The sequence below is a fragment of the Pelodiscus sinensis genome, chromosome 1 (genome assembly GCF_052426305.1).
Source record: "Pelodiscus sinensis isolate ZL-2025 chromosome 1, ASM5242630v1, whole genome shotgun sequence".
NCBI lineage: Eukaryota > Metazoa > Chordata > Testudines > Trionychidae > Pelodiscus > Pelodiscus sinensis.
This window is the reverse complement of record NC_143052.1, coordinates 30,740,701-30,755,922: the sequence shown is the minus strand read 5'-3', so window position 1 is coordinate 30,755,922 and position 15,222 is coordinate 30,740,701.

Below are 15,222 nucleotides of genomic sequence, written 5' to 3'. Positions count from 1 at the left end.
AACTAAACAAGCCCAGTTCATGAAGCCTGGCTTCATAGGTCAGGTTCTCTAAAGCTTTAATCATTCTTGTCGCTCTTCTCTGAACCCTTTCCAATTTCTCCACATCTTTCTTGAAATGTGGCGCCCAGAACTGGACACAGTACTCCAGCTGAGGCCTAACTAGTGCAGAGTAGAGCGGCAGAATGACTTCACGAGTTTTGCTTACAACACACCTGTTGATACAACCTAGAATCATATTTTCTTTTTTTGCAACAGCATCACACTGTTGACTCATATTCAACTTGTGGTCCACTATGATCCCTAAATCCCTTTCCACCATGCTCCTTCCTAGACAGTCGCTTCCCATCTTGTATGTATGGAACTGATTGTTCCTTCCTAAGTGGAGCACTTTGCATTTCTCTTTATTAAACCTCATCCTGTTTACCTCTGACCATTTCTCTAACTTGCTAAGGTCATTTTGAATTATGTCCCTATCCTCCAAAGAAGTTGCAACCCCACCCAGTTTGGTATCATCTGCAAACTTAATAAGCATACTCTCTATCCCAATATCTACATCATTGATGAAGATATTGAACAGTACGGGTCCCAAAACAGACCCTTGCGGAACTCCACTTGTTATCCCTTTCCAGCAGGATTTAGCACCGTTAACAACAACTCTCTGACTACGGTTATCCAGCCAATTATGCACCCACCTTATCGTGGCCCTATCTAAGTTATATTTGCCATGTTTATCAATAAGAATATCATGCGAGACCGTATCAAATGCCTTACTAAAGTCTAGGTATATGACATCCACCGCTTCTCCCTTATCCACAAGGCTCGTTATCCTATCAAAGAAAGCTATCAGATTAGTTTGGCATGACTTGTTCTTCACAAACCCATGCTGGCTATTCCCTATCACTTTATTACCTTCCAAGTGTTTGCATATGATTTCCTTAATTACCTGCTCCATTATCTTCCCTGGGACAGATGTTAAACTGACCGGTCTGTAGTTTCCTGGGTAGTTCTTATTCCCTTTATAGATGGGCACAATATTTGCCCTTTTCCAGTCTTCTGGAATCTCCCCTGTCTGCCATGATTTTTCAAAGATCATAGCTAAAGGCTCAGATCCCTCCTCTATCAGCTCCTTGAGTATCCTGGGATGCATTTCATCAGGACCTGGTGACTTGCAGACATCTAACTTTCCTAAGTGATTTTTAACTTGTTCTTTGTATATCCTATCTTCTAAACTTACCCTCTCTCTGCTTGTATTCACTACGTTAGGCACATCTCCAGACTTCTCGGTGAAGACCGAAACAAAGAAGTCATTGAGCATTTCTGCCATTTCCAAGTTTCCTGTTACTGCTTCTCCCTCCTCACTGAGCAGTGGGCCTACCCTGTCCTTGGTCTTCCTCTTGCTTTTAATGTATTTATAAAAGGTCTTCCAATACTTCCAACTCTCCTCAGTTGTTTTTCCCTTCAGTCTTGCTTCCCATGGGACCTTACCTACAAGTTCTCTGAGCTTATCAAAATCTGCCTTCCTGAAATCCATTACCTCAATTGTGCTGGTCTCCCTTCTACCTTTCCTTAAGATCATGAACTCTATTATTTCATGATCACTGTCCCCCATACTGTCTTCCACTTTCAAGTTCTCAACTAGTTCCTCCCTATTTGTTAAAACCAAATCCAGAACAGCTTCTCCTCTGGTAGCTTTTTCAACCTTCTGAAACAGAAAGTTGTCTCCAATGCAGTCCAGAAACTTATTGGATAGCCTGTGCCCCGCTGTGTTAGTTTCCCAACATATGTCTGGATAGTTGAAGTCCCCCATCACCACCAAATCTTGGGCTTTAGATAGTTTTGTTAATTGTTTAAAAAAGGCCTCATCCACCTCTTCCACCTGGCTAGGTGGCCTGTAGTAGACTCCTAGCATGATATCACCCTCGTTTTTTACCCCTTTTAGCTTAACTCAGAGACTCTCTACACAGCTATCTCCTACGTTCATCTCCACTTCAGTCCAAGTGTGTACATTTTTAATATACAAGGCAACCCCTCCTCCCTTTTTTCCCGTCTGTCCTTCCTGAGCAAGCCGTACCCTTCCATACCAACATTCCAATCATGCGTCCCATCCCACCAGGTTTCTGGTGACAGATGAAGACGGATTAGCTGGAACATCACAAAGGTTTTTGTTCTCTTGCCCATGAAACTCCAATCTGTTAAGCCTCATAAAGCTTTGTGAAGTGTTAGCTACTCAGTGCTGGGGGTACCTAAGGCACCAGTAATGGCCATGTGTATCATGACTCAGAAGCAAGCACTAAAGGTACCTCAAGAGCTAGGCCTGGTAGGTGCTAGCTCTCGGGTGGGGGAGGGAGATGGACAGGGGCATATACCACCCAGAGACATGACTAATGGAAAGAGTATTTTGCTAGGGCTAGCAGGAAAGGGGACAGTTCTGAATACACTGGGGACAGAAGTTTCACTAATTACAGTTCAAGGTGAAGCATAATTGTTCTTCTTGAGGGCCTCTTGGGGGAGTCCAGTGAAGAGTCAGGATTTTTCAGGCATAGTGCCTTGTATTTCCTCTCCAATTCAGGCTCTATTCAAGCAAACTGAAGCTTGCAGATATCCTGGACTAACTCCATAGACTCCCTGAACTGGCTCCCTTCCCAGTTACTGCTGCTCCCCCATAACTCTCACAGGGTATGTCTACACAGCAAAGTTATTTTGAAATAACAGCCATTATTTCGAAGTAACTTTACTAGTGTCTACACAGCCAAACCGCTATTTTGAAATAAATTTTGAAATAGCGGAGGGCTTATTTTGAATTTGGTAAACCTCATTCCACAAGGAATAATGCCAAGTTCAAAATAGCTATTTCGAAGTAAGTGCTGTGTAGACACTTATTTTGAAATAGGGGGCCTCCAGCCTTCCCAGGGTGCCCTGGTGGCCACTCCAGCCTCAACCAAGAACACTCCTCTCTCTCTCCCCCCCCCCCGGAGCCCTTAAAGGAGTTGACTCTGGCCACAGTGTCTGTGCCAGCTCCAAGCCTGCCAGCCCAGAGCCAGCAGTCACTGCCCCTGACCCAGTAGCCCCAAAACATGAGCCAGCAAACTGAATGACATGAGGGAGGAATGAGGCACAATTCCCCAGTGGGGCAGACCAGGGAGGCTCTTAGTGCTCCTCAGGGTAGAAGCTCTCCTGCAGGGTCCCTTGGATACTGACAGCCCTCCGATGGACCTCCCAGATGGCAGCCTGCAGAAAGTGCAGCCAGGCTCACAGCAACGCGTCCACGAGAAGCACCAGAGTTCCCAGGGGCAGCTCTGGAGCCATGTTGCAGAGTGCTGTGGTGTCCTGAGTGAAGGTAACCAGAGCATGCAGAGACAAAATGCTTTGCTGTCCCTCATCAAGGTAGGCAAGCAAGCAGGGAAAGCTGAGAACCGGCTGTCCGGGGGAGTCCCTTTAAGCATAGCCTCAGATAGCATAAGGCAGCAGCCACACAAAATAACTCCTGACCTGATGCCCTGCCGGACCTGGTTTCGGCCGGTCTTAAATGCGATTCAGCGTCCACTCAGTGTGGACGCGCTATTTTGAAATAGCAAAAAGCTATTTCGAACTGCATTTTGTGTATAGATGCGTTATTTTGAATTAACTAGTTCAAAATAAGATATTTCAAAATAACGCTGTAGTGTAGACATACCCACAGAGACCTGCACAAGCTGTCACATCCTGCTCCACACAGGGCACCATGTACTGCTTTTGGGATTCCTCTCTGCTTCCAGCTTCTCTGCTGCTCTGGGCTTACCCTGCACTGCAGTCCGGGTCCTTCCTCTTTCCTGGCCAGGGAAAGGGAAGTCCACTTTGGAAGGGCTGATGGGGTCATAGTCTCCCACAGAGCAGGTCCATCACAATCATGAGGTTCATTGTGATACTCTAATATTGCCCAATCTTGTAGTCAACAAAGTATATAGGAACTGAGGAACAGCCCTTTAAATAGCTTGGAACCCTGTACTGGGCACCCGTCTCTCTTTGCAGAACCCATCACACCCCTGCCATAGCAGCAATACACATAGATACTTAGGCATTGGATATTTTTACATAGTTAATAAACTGGGTTATTTGGGATCCATCTGTGCCAAGTGTGGTTTCCTCATAGTCTTTAATGTTGTGTAGAGAGCAAGGACACAACCTCCACCAGATTTACTTCTTGTATAACATTTTTGGCAGTGTGCACTGCTGTTTCTGTGAACCCAGTGGGCTGTGTGGCCAGGCTTTGACCTGGCGTGCCTGACATTCCAAAATATTTGTATGACTTTAGCTAGCATTTTGCAGTCTCCCCCCACTCTTCTGGGAATGGCCCCTACCTTGCCAATGCCTCCTCGCCTGACCCACAGAGCCGTGTGAACGACTGCACCCACTCTGATTTCTCTGCTGTGCCACTTGCAAACAAGGACCTTTTGTAGAGCTACAACTATAGTTCTGTGCTGGGTTCCCTGAAGATTGAGGGAGCCAGCTGGCTTTGTCTGCTCCTTTTCCCCAAAGAGTCTTTTGCTCCTGACATCATGGAATAAAGGCAGGGCATACCAGAATGCTATTAAGAGAGTGGCCCTCATTTCCTGCACCTAGACACAAGATATGGGTCAGGATTATACAATTAAATAGCCACTACTGAGCTATTACCATCAGTAGGCAGGCTTCATGCAGAGGCACTGAATCAGTTTTTATAGTTGAAAGTCACTGAACAGAGCTGTTGGCTCTGTAGATGCTGGAAGCCAAGGGTGCTATTATTACTTCAAGCCAGGGGGTGCTGCCACAGCATACAACTCCCCTGTTCAGATGGCTTTCTTAGGTTGACATGAGGAAGGGGAGCACTGAGAAATGAGGATGCTGAGGAAGAGGGGATGTAGGGTGAGACGGAGACAGGAGAATGAGTAAAGGGGAAGAAGGAAGAAGGACAAAGTAATTGAGTGAGTGCAGGAGATGATGCTAAGTTGAATTGACAGAGAACAGAGAGGAGAGAAACATAAACAGAGAGCAGAAAAGTGAGGGGGGAAGGAGAGAAAGATGGTGAAAAGGGGCCACGAGAAGATGAAAAGCAAACGTATCCTAGAGGGGACCAGGAGTCTATGTCTTTACAGGGTGGGCTTGAGGTTTGAAATTAAATATGAACATGAGGGAAGGCCATTCAGGCAATGGGAAAATATGTTGCTGGATCATATTCCTCTTTCCCCTCAGATGCACCCACCCACCCCAAGTCCCACATAATGGCAAAGAGTTTGGGTAATGTATAGTAAAGAAGGCTCAGTTATTTCAATAACACACAACAAGCACACCTTGGTGAGGACACTTGCACCTTTCACACATCACACACATAGGAGCCCTGGAACTTTCAATAGTTTGATCCCCAACAAGATGCAGGACCTTTTATTTACTGGGGCTGTCCTAAGGGAGGGCAGTCAGGCCTCCTCACCCACTTCTCTACCACATAGATTCTTCCCTCTTTGTATCTTTGCTAGGGGGAATTATTGCCCTTTCTCCAGACTCTCAGGGTCTAGTGAGCTCTGCAATATGAAAAGCCTGGCAATCCCTAGTCTGCCCTGGAGGTGGAGTAGCTACTACTGCTGTGGGAAATGGGCTAGGAATCTAGGAATTGGAATGAAAGAACCGGATGACACAGGAAGCTGTGGTGAAGAGCCACAAAACAGCTTGTGGGAAGGAGATGATGCTTGCTAGAGAGCCGGGAAGGGAAGAAGTAGAGTGAGAGCCATTAAGCTCTTGAAGCTTTGAGCCAAACAGACTTGAACTCAAGAGATTGCTGAGCCTCCAACTGGTGGTGAAGAAAACCTGCAATGTTTGCACAGCTCTGCTTAGAACAATGTAGATTGTGTTGAGAGCTGGCTAATTGGCACATAGTTCCCCTGGGAATTGCACAATCACCTTTCATGCAGTGCCCCCATTCAGCCACCTTCTCTGCTGTTTCTCCTGGGTGGAAGATGAAGAGGGGAGTGCTGGCTGTGGAAAGAAAATTGGCACTGAAGAAGCAGCAGGGAGCTCATATCAGTCAGGACTTGCACTCCTAATGAAACTGGCACTATTAGAGTGGACTTAATGTGACTGGAGTTGTTAGTATTTTTCTCCGCCTCCCACTGCACCAGTTCTAAAGGAAGCATCTAATGAGATGCCTGTAGGATACAATCATTTAGCTGTGCTTATAATAATCATAATTCAGGCTTCCTATAAAAGGTAATGAAGCAGACTGGGAAATAGCAATTGGAGTCCTGGTAAACTCATCAGTACAAAGGCTCAGGGTCACCAAGGCTTAGCCAATGAACTAAAGGCAATGTACAAGAACCAATGATACAGGGCTGTGATCTCAAGCAAGAACTACCCTGTGCAATGTCTCCCATTGCACATACTAGCCCGAGAATGGCAATGTGCACCCAAAACCCATGTTCATAAGACACTGAACACCAACAAGATTTTCAGTGTATAATGCTGCAGGAGATGCCCACGGCCAATGTTTTTACAAGTGAATAGTGATCTGCCCCTTTGACTTTTGGAGGCGCAACCTGAATTGTCGTCATGTGGCCTGATTACCAAAGGTGGGTGCCCAGCTCTGGTAACTCTTGTCACATTACACTCACTCGAATAACAGTGCCAATTTCATTGCAAGTTAGGATCCCAGAATCACAAGCTGCTGCTGAAAATCTTGGCTTGTGCAGCACACTGATATCAACGCTCTGTGTTCTGATCTGTCTGTAATGAAACTGAGCACTGTATAGCTACTTGCAAATTTTACAACTGCAATTATTCCTAGAGAACACAGATAAAAGCCCCCCGCCCCCTCCCACACACGGTGGTTGTTGGGTACTAATTTAAATGTTTTGCAAATATGTGTAGTTGGCTCCGGAGAGCCAATAGACTACGCAGGCCCTTGGGCAAGGTGTGTGTGGTGGTGGGGGAGGGAGGGCTGGCTCTGTGCTCTTGAATGGGGCCGGGCCTCAGGAGGAAGGAGTGGGACTGAGGTAGCCAGCCTCCATGCTACCCAGAGTGTGGCATGCCCCATAACCCTCAGAGCTGCATGACGTGCGCAATGTAGTGTAGCACTCCAGGGCTGGGATTCCACCCCCTGCTGCTGCCGCCAAGGTAGCAGTGGCAGAGACTGGGAATCCCAGGTCTGAGGCAACTGTCTCCTTTGCCCCTTACCCCTCATCGGTGTCCCTGAGTTGGCTAATGCGGAGAGAAAGTGCTTTTTATTTATGCTGTCCTTTGGGAAGATTGTCCGTCTGGGATGATTTGCATGCTTAATTACTTTGGCTTGGAAAAGAAGTTACTCCCAAAGTAGCCTTTTCTGACAGAGCCAAGGATGGCACTTCTAGCATTAGTATTCAGCTCTAGCCTGGATGAGATCATCTGTTTTCCTAGCAAGGAGTGAGGAAGTTCTGTCTCTCTGCCTCTTCCCTTTGTATCTCTACATCAAAAGAAGATGACAAGAAGCAAAGAATGATGAAAAGGAAGGGAAAAAAGCCCTGCCTGAGCGGCTATATGTGGAACAGCTTTTAAGAAATTTGAAAATGAGGCGCAAAACCCAAAACAAACCCCCCAAATTGGAGAGAATCATGTCATGTAACAGGAGAAGCCAAAGGCCACTAGGAGAAATACTCATGAGCAGAACTATAGACAATCCCCTGTTTGATGCTCATTGCCTTGCTCTGTCTTGAAGGAATAAGTATCATCATCTAGTAAAAGAGTCCTTGACCTCTCCTGGAAGTACTGTTAATAAAATAACCCTCTTTTATGTATATTAATACATCCAAAGTCCAAAGCGGACTGTAAAGAACTTCAAAAGGATCTTACAAAATTAAGTGACTAGGCAACAAAATGGCAGCTGAAATTCAGTGTTGATTAATGCAAAGTAATGCATATTGGAAAACATAATCCCAGCTATATATATAAAATGATGGGGACTAAATTATCTGTTACTACTCAAGAGAGAGTTCTTAGAGTCATTGTGGATAGATAATTTTCTGAAAACATCTACTCAGTGTGCAGCGGCAGTCAAAAAAACCAACAGAATGTTGGGAGTCATTAAGAAAAGGATAGGGAATAGGATGGACAATATCTCATTGTCTCTATATAAATCCATGATATACCCACACAGACATCTCTGTAAAGCATGGACTTCATAGTCCTGCGACCTTCTTGACATAATCTTACTAATACCCTGTTCAACTGATTAGCCGTCATGACCCTAAATCTTTTTCAGACGTGCTGCTTCACAGGAGAGAGTCCTGCCTGGCATAAGCATGGCCAGCATTCTTTGTTCCTACTAGTGATGGGTTTTCATACACAAAGAGCAAAATAATATACTTTGTCGCAAATTAATTTTATTGCAGATAAAAGAATAACATCAGGAAAGAACAAAACTGAAACCTCCACAAGAGCACAGCATGTGTGTGTCTTGTCTTTACCTGCTTACAGCACTTCTGAGCCATGGGGTCTGCTGTAGCTACACACGGGAGGTTAACTGCTAGACTTAAAAGGCACAGTAAAGGCAGCATTGCCAAGCTATGTACAACACAGGACACCGAGGGAGAACACAGATAATGTCCACACTTTGGTAAGAGCTGCCCCAACAACACAGTCTTCCTGAGGAAGGGATGTATGGAGGTGTTGATCGACTCCACAATAACCATACTGTGATTTATTTTGATTATAAGAACATCCATCTAATGCTCTGGATACCCATATAACAGTCCTGGGGAGGGGGAAAGAGGACAACTGCAAAACGGGAGGGTTTTAGGGTGAGACAGGAAGAACAATGGAGAGACAGAGAATCCATCCTTGCTCCAAAAGTCATCATGACTGAGAAAAAAATGTGCAGGGAAAATAGTTTAGGGAAGTTACACTTTTTGTTTGAGACAAGGTTACCAGTGTGGGGAGCAACAGGAAACACCTGGTATGGTTTCTTTGAAAGCTCACTGATAGTTTTTTAGGTGTGTCTGGAAATGTTTGCACCATACCAGCACTTCCATTCATCCTGCATTAAAACAAGAAACTTTGCACAGAAGTTGTGTGTGACTTTGTGTGAAGCAAGAAGCTGTGTGAGCAGAAAAAAAACTTATTTTGAAAATGATTTATCGGGGAAGATATCTAATGAAAGTGTGAGGTACCAGAAGCACAAGCACTTGCTCTTCTCAGAGTATGAGATTAGCCAGACAGCTAAATATCACCCCCAAATACCTTGTAGCTGCTGGTTCAAACGACACTAGTCAGCAATGAGAGGAAGTGGCTTCCCAGGGCTGCCTTTTTTATTTAAACTTCTGAATCTAAGCTCTGATAAAAATGGCAGTTTCAATAAATCCTTTTACCATGTTTTCTTCAGAAGCTTTATCTATTCACAGCCCCTTTCTTGCAGAGCAGATTCATCCTACTTCCTACTTTGTCAGAGTCTCAGCTTCCAGATGAAGTTAATGCTACTCGCAGAATTCTGTCCCACGTTATATTTCATTGACATTGAGAGATCCTTTCTAAGCCTCCCTTTCTAAAAACTCTCTCCATTTCTGGCTATGCATCATTATCTCCAGGTCCAGGCTGGTCACAGTTTTTTTGTCAGCTTAATGAAAAGCCAGACTTAAGGCACTTATATTGAGCTTAATGTGCTCATGAAGATTTTTGCCTTTGTAAATGGCAAAACAGCAAGGCATGCCTCATTGTTGCCTGGCTCCTTATGCAGTCACATAAGCCAGCACAACTGACTACACAAAATGGAGGGTAACAATGAATCAGGCCCCCAGTTTTATTGCTGGAACTCAAGAGCTGGATCTAAAGCTCTTTGACATAAATGGGACTCTTACCAGTGATTTCAATGGACTTTGGATCATTCCCTCACAAAATGCCTCCCTACTAACACTGAACCTCATGCCATAGTCCTGACAGAGATAAAACTACCACTTGCAGCTAGGACTGGGCTGGAGACTTGCAGTGAGAGCCGGGCTGGAGGGTCATAGCAGCTGTTTTTTGTTTTTTTCAGGCTATGTTGATAGGTTCAGCTATTAATTACTAAAATAATAAGTAGGGCTACATCTACACTGCAACGCTATTTTGGGATGCTGGAGGTATCCCAAAATAGCTATTCCACATCTTCACAGCAAACCCATTACTTTGAAATATAACGGGCTCGTTATTCCGACATCTCTGTAAACCTCATTCCATGGGGAGTAAGGGACGTTTCGGAATGGCAGGTTAGTTTGAAATTTGGTGCTGTGTAGACAGCGCCAAAGTACAAAATAAGCAATTTCAAAATAAGATTGAAATAAGATATGCAATTTGTGTAGCTCAAATTGTGTATCTTATTTCGAGCTATGGTGCAGTGTAGATGCACCCTAAATGATCCCTGTGATAATGTTTGCTTGAATTATAGGGATTTTATTACCTAGTGAGTTGAGCCATCAGGATAACCTTTTTAGTTTCTGAGTTAAGAGTTACAAACTTGTTAATAATTGTTTAAAAAAATTCCACACCTCAATCTTATAGTTATGAGGATTACAGGGCTACTTTTCATTGCAAATCTGTACCACGTAAATGTAGAGCTGATGCATCCACTCTGCTGTGCTGTAGTTTGAGATTCATTTACTGTGCCTATATGGTATTTAGCCCCTCAGCACTGGCAGGTCCATCATTCCTGACGGTAAGTGCTAATGTGCTCTCGGTTTGCAAAATCTCTGCTCGTAGAGCCAAAGGCCCAGATGCACAGCAGAATGATCAATTTTCTTCAGATAACAGATCACTTAATTTCAAGCCTTACCCCTTCACTCAATTGTCAGAACATTAATCTCTTTCCCATTATGCTTGCTCTGCAAACCCAGATAGTATGAAAGTGCTTCCAAGTAGTCACAATTACTTGCATGCATTTGAGGCATACATAATAAAAAATACACATATTGTATATTGTAATCAATTTTAATCATAGTGTATAGTCACTAGTAACATTGCTGATATTTGATCCTTGGCTTTCCACACCTCTGTGTCTACTTGGTCTCCTTGCTGCTTCTGGAAACCATTGTCCATCTATGGCGGTCAATGCTATTATGCTCACACATGCATGACCTTCAGACTTAACCACTGTAATTTTCTGTATTTTAGGGATGCAGCCTTTAACAGTAGAACACTTGCAATCACTTCAGACCACAATGTCCCATCTGTTCAGCAATGCAGGCCTAGGAGAATCCATCACACTGTGTTCTGTTTGCTTTTCCTGACTCCCAGTGGTAGAGTAGGCCATGTTTTGTTTTGGTCCTTGTGTTCCAAATCGTACCCACTCCTGGGCTACGCTACCTAAGAGGGCACCTCTCCTTGGCAAGTGTGGCATCTGATACCACTTGCCTTGCTCTGGAACCACAGACCACTGATCCTCCGGAGTCAGACCCACGTGCTCGGGAGACTCCGTGTCAACAATAGTTTGTTTGCAGAAGGTTTAAATGTGTTTGAAAGACATAAAATAGCTATTACTGATGTACTGCTCTCTGGAGATACATTGGATTTATGCTACAACACATACAAAATGGGATCAGTTTCCACAGTGAGGAGAGCAGTATAAATGCCTAGACAGATACATTAGGTGGGCAATAGGAAATGTATTCATGAACTTGCAACTGTTTCTTTTTACATTTGAAACAAAGGAAAAAAATGCTTAAAAGTCTGACATACTTGTAAACAGAATCAGTTGCAAGTTCATAAATACATTTCCTATTGCCCACCTAATGTATCTGTCTAGGCATTTATACTGCTCTCCTCACTATGGAAACTGATTTGAAACAAAGGAAAAAAATGCTTAAAAGTCTGACATACTTAAAGGAAGTCACATTTGGCGTAGTCCTCATAGTCTTATTGTAGTATAACAGGTTTTTATGATAATGACATGTTTTTTTAAAAATGTGGCATTGCCTGTCATATATATCATACCAAGGCAGACATATAGATATTGATAAACTGCTTATATGGGTGTAAAATTAATTTACCTACCATGTTTTTAGAAATCTACTTAATTATTAAACAGAAATCACTTATTTAGTGTTCTAGGTATATATTAAAATGCATTTTTTAACTAATTCTGTCAAAGCAGAAGGTAATCTTTGAATGAGGCAGCACAGAGAAAGTCTTTCAAATAATGGACCACTGTAATCCAAAGATTTTCTTCATTCATCTGTATTATCAACTCTCCTGTTTGTATTCACCCAAGGGGCTCAGTGAGATAAAAGAAATTATCTCTGCAGAGATTGTAGTGTGCACAGCTGACTTTTGCTTACCATACTGTTAAATAGGAAACCAATTTATCTGCTGAATTGCATATCATTTGGGATGCAGGGTGAAATGTATGTGAATTAGTTTTATTAGCAGCTGTGATTCTACCATTATACTGAGCATATCATAAATACACATGATTACATCACTGAGTAAAATGCTAAAGAAGTGCTGTTCCTGTTAGACTTCTTGAAGGGACTGGAAACTGCTGCATGCAGAGGAAATTTATTTAAAAACAAATTACCGAAAAGCACCAAATTATTGGGAATATTTAGTGTAAGAAATCCAGCACGATTTAATTTAAAATAAATTGTCTTTTTGTATTACCAAATAGATATACTAAAAACAATACATATCTGTAAAATCAGCAGCCTGAGAAGGAAACCATCAGCTTTGAGTATGATTATTGGGATGTAGTAGCGGGATAGTCATAGCACTGAAACTGATTTTTCTCTCCACCCAGAGGAAAATTTTATCTGAGAATTTATGCACAGAGCAGATTTGAAAGTATCTGAGAAAGTGTGTGCAATTGTACTTCAGAATTACTTCTGAGCACTATTTATCAAGATACTTTATTTATCAACAGAGAGTTTATGAAGCACTAGAGAGTTATTGGAGTTTGTTATAGTAGGAAAAACTTGTTATGGTGCTATTTTCAATCCCTGTTAGCTAACAGCACCTTCCACTAGCACACGTCTAAAGGAACTTTCAGAGGAGTAGCTGAGTTAGTCCATAACAGGGAAAACTTAAAAAACAACAAATAGCCTGGTAGCACTGTAAAGACTAACAAAACACTGGAACACTCTGGTCATCTGAAGAAGTGGGCTGTGTCCATGAAAGCTCATGATACCATCTACATATTTTGTTAGTCATTAAAGTGCTACCAGACTATTTGTTGTTTTTTGAGTTTTTAAAGGAGCTTTTTTAGGCTTGTTTGGCTGCCTACATTGTTATGAATTTAGTTGTAGGTACTACATTTGTACTGAAGCAATTATACATAAAATACCAAAGCAATACATGTGTGTTGTTAATTTAGTTAATGGTGTCTAATAACAATTGTCTTAGGTGAAAGAATGGTTACTTACCCAGCACTAACTGTGGTTCCTAGAGATGTGCTGTCTCCATGTATTCCATTTCTGGTGCACATGCTTTTCATGCATGCAAGACCGGCATAACACAGTCCATGGAGATTGCATATATACCATACTTCTGACACCTCATGGCTAATGGTGTAAAGGACAAGCTGGACACATCCCACTGCCCAGTTCCTTCATTAAAACAAAATCCAGATGGACAAGTATGCAACAGGAGTAGGTAAAGGAGATGGACTGTGGAATTCATGTGGACATCTCCAGAAATCAGTTACAATCAAGAGCCTTCCTTCCTTCCTTCCTTCCTTCCTTCCTTCCTTCCTTCCTTCCTTCCTTTCATAATTTCTGTCCTGGAGGTGGAGGTTTCTGACTTTACTGGAATAATGCCTGCAAGACAGCCTTCCTGAAGTGGGCATCTGATATGGGCCTTCTCTCAAGGAGCAGCATGGAGAGAAGCTGCACAGGGTGCACCTTTACAAATCTCTCAATAGGCAAGGCGGGGAGCTTGGCATACCCAGATGTTGATGTGTATCCTCTCCCTTTTTGTGGCCTGTGAGATGTCTATGGAGAATGGGATAGAATCATAGAATCATAGAATAATAGGACTGGAAGGGACCTCAAGAGGTCATCGAGTCCAGCCCCCCGCCCTCAAGGCAGGATCAAGCTCCGTCTACACCATCCCTGACAGATGTCTATCTAACCTGTTCTTAAATATCTCCAGAGAGGGAGATTCCACCACCTCCCTTGGCAATTTATTCCAATATTTGACCACCCTGACAGTTAGGAATTTTTTCCTAATGTCCAATCTAAACCTCCCCTGCTGCACTTTAAGCCCATTATTCCTTGTCCTGTCCTCAGAAACCAAGAGGAACAAATTTTCGCCTTCCTCCTTGTGACACCCTTTTAGATATTTGAAAACCGCTATCATGTCCCCCCTTAATCTTCTTTTTTCCAAACTAAACAAGCCCAGTTCATGAAGCCTGGCTTCATAGGTCATGTTCTCTAAACCTTTAATCATTCTTGTCGCTCTTCTCTGAACCCTTTCCAATTTCTCCACATCTTTCTTGAAATGTGGCGCCCAGAACTGGACACAGTACTCCAGCTGAGGCCTAACTAGTGCAGAGTAGAGCGGCAGAATGACTTCACGAGTTTTGCTTACAACACACCTGTTGATACAACCTAGAATCATATTTGCTTTTTTAGCAACAGCATCACACTGTTGACTCATATTCAACTTGTGGTCCACTATGACCCCTAGATCCCTTTCCGCCATGCTCCTTCCTAGACAGTCGCTTCCCATCTTGTATGTATGGATGGAACTGATTGTGGATGGGGATTATGAGGCGTGAACAGGGCTAACAAAGATTTTGGATGGATCAGTCTACCATGTGAAGGAAGCCAGGACAAAGTGGGGGAGCAGGCCTGGCATCTCTAAGCAATCTGCCTGAGGTGAATAGATCAACCAGAGCCAGAGCTGAAGTCATGGGGTGTTCTACAGGTGAAGGCTGCCATGTGGCCAAGGAGAGGAAAGTATTTGCAATGGCATGTGCATGGATTGTGGTGCAGCTGTGTGATAAAAGAGGGGAGGGTGGTTGATAGACCTGTTGGCAGGCTCCAATAAAGATAATCTCTTGGGTCAGGGTGAAGCTGCCTTCTCCTCATTGATACAGTGATAGCCAAGCTGACAAGGAGCTCATAAAGACCCTGGATTGTGCTAAGGAGGAATGACGTCATGAGAAACCAGCCATCCAGGTAGGGAAGCACAGGGTGGCTGAGGCATTGCATGTGGACTGTGATAACAGCAAAAATGTCTGTGAACACATGCGAAGTGGTGATGATACCTAAGGGAGGGCCT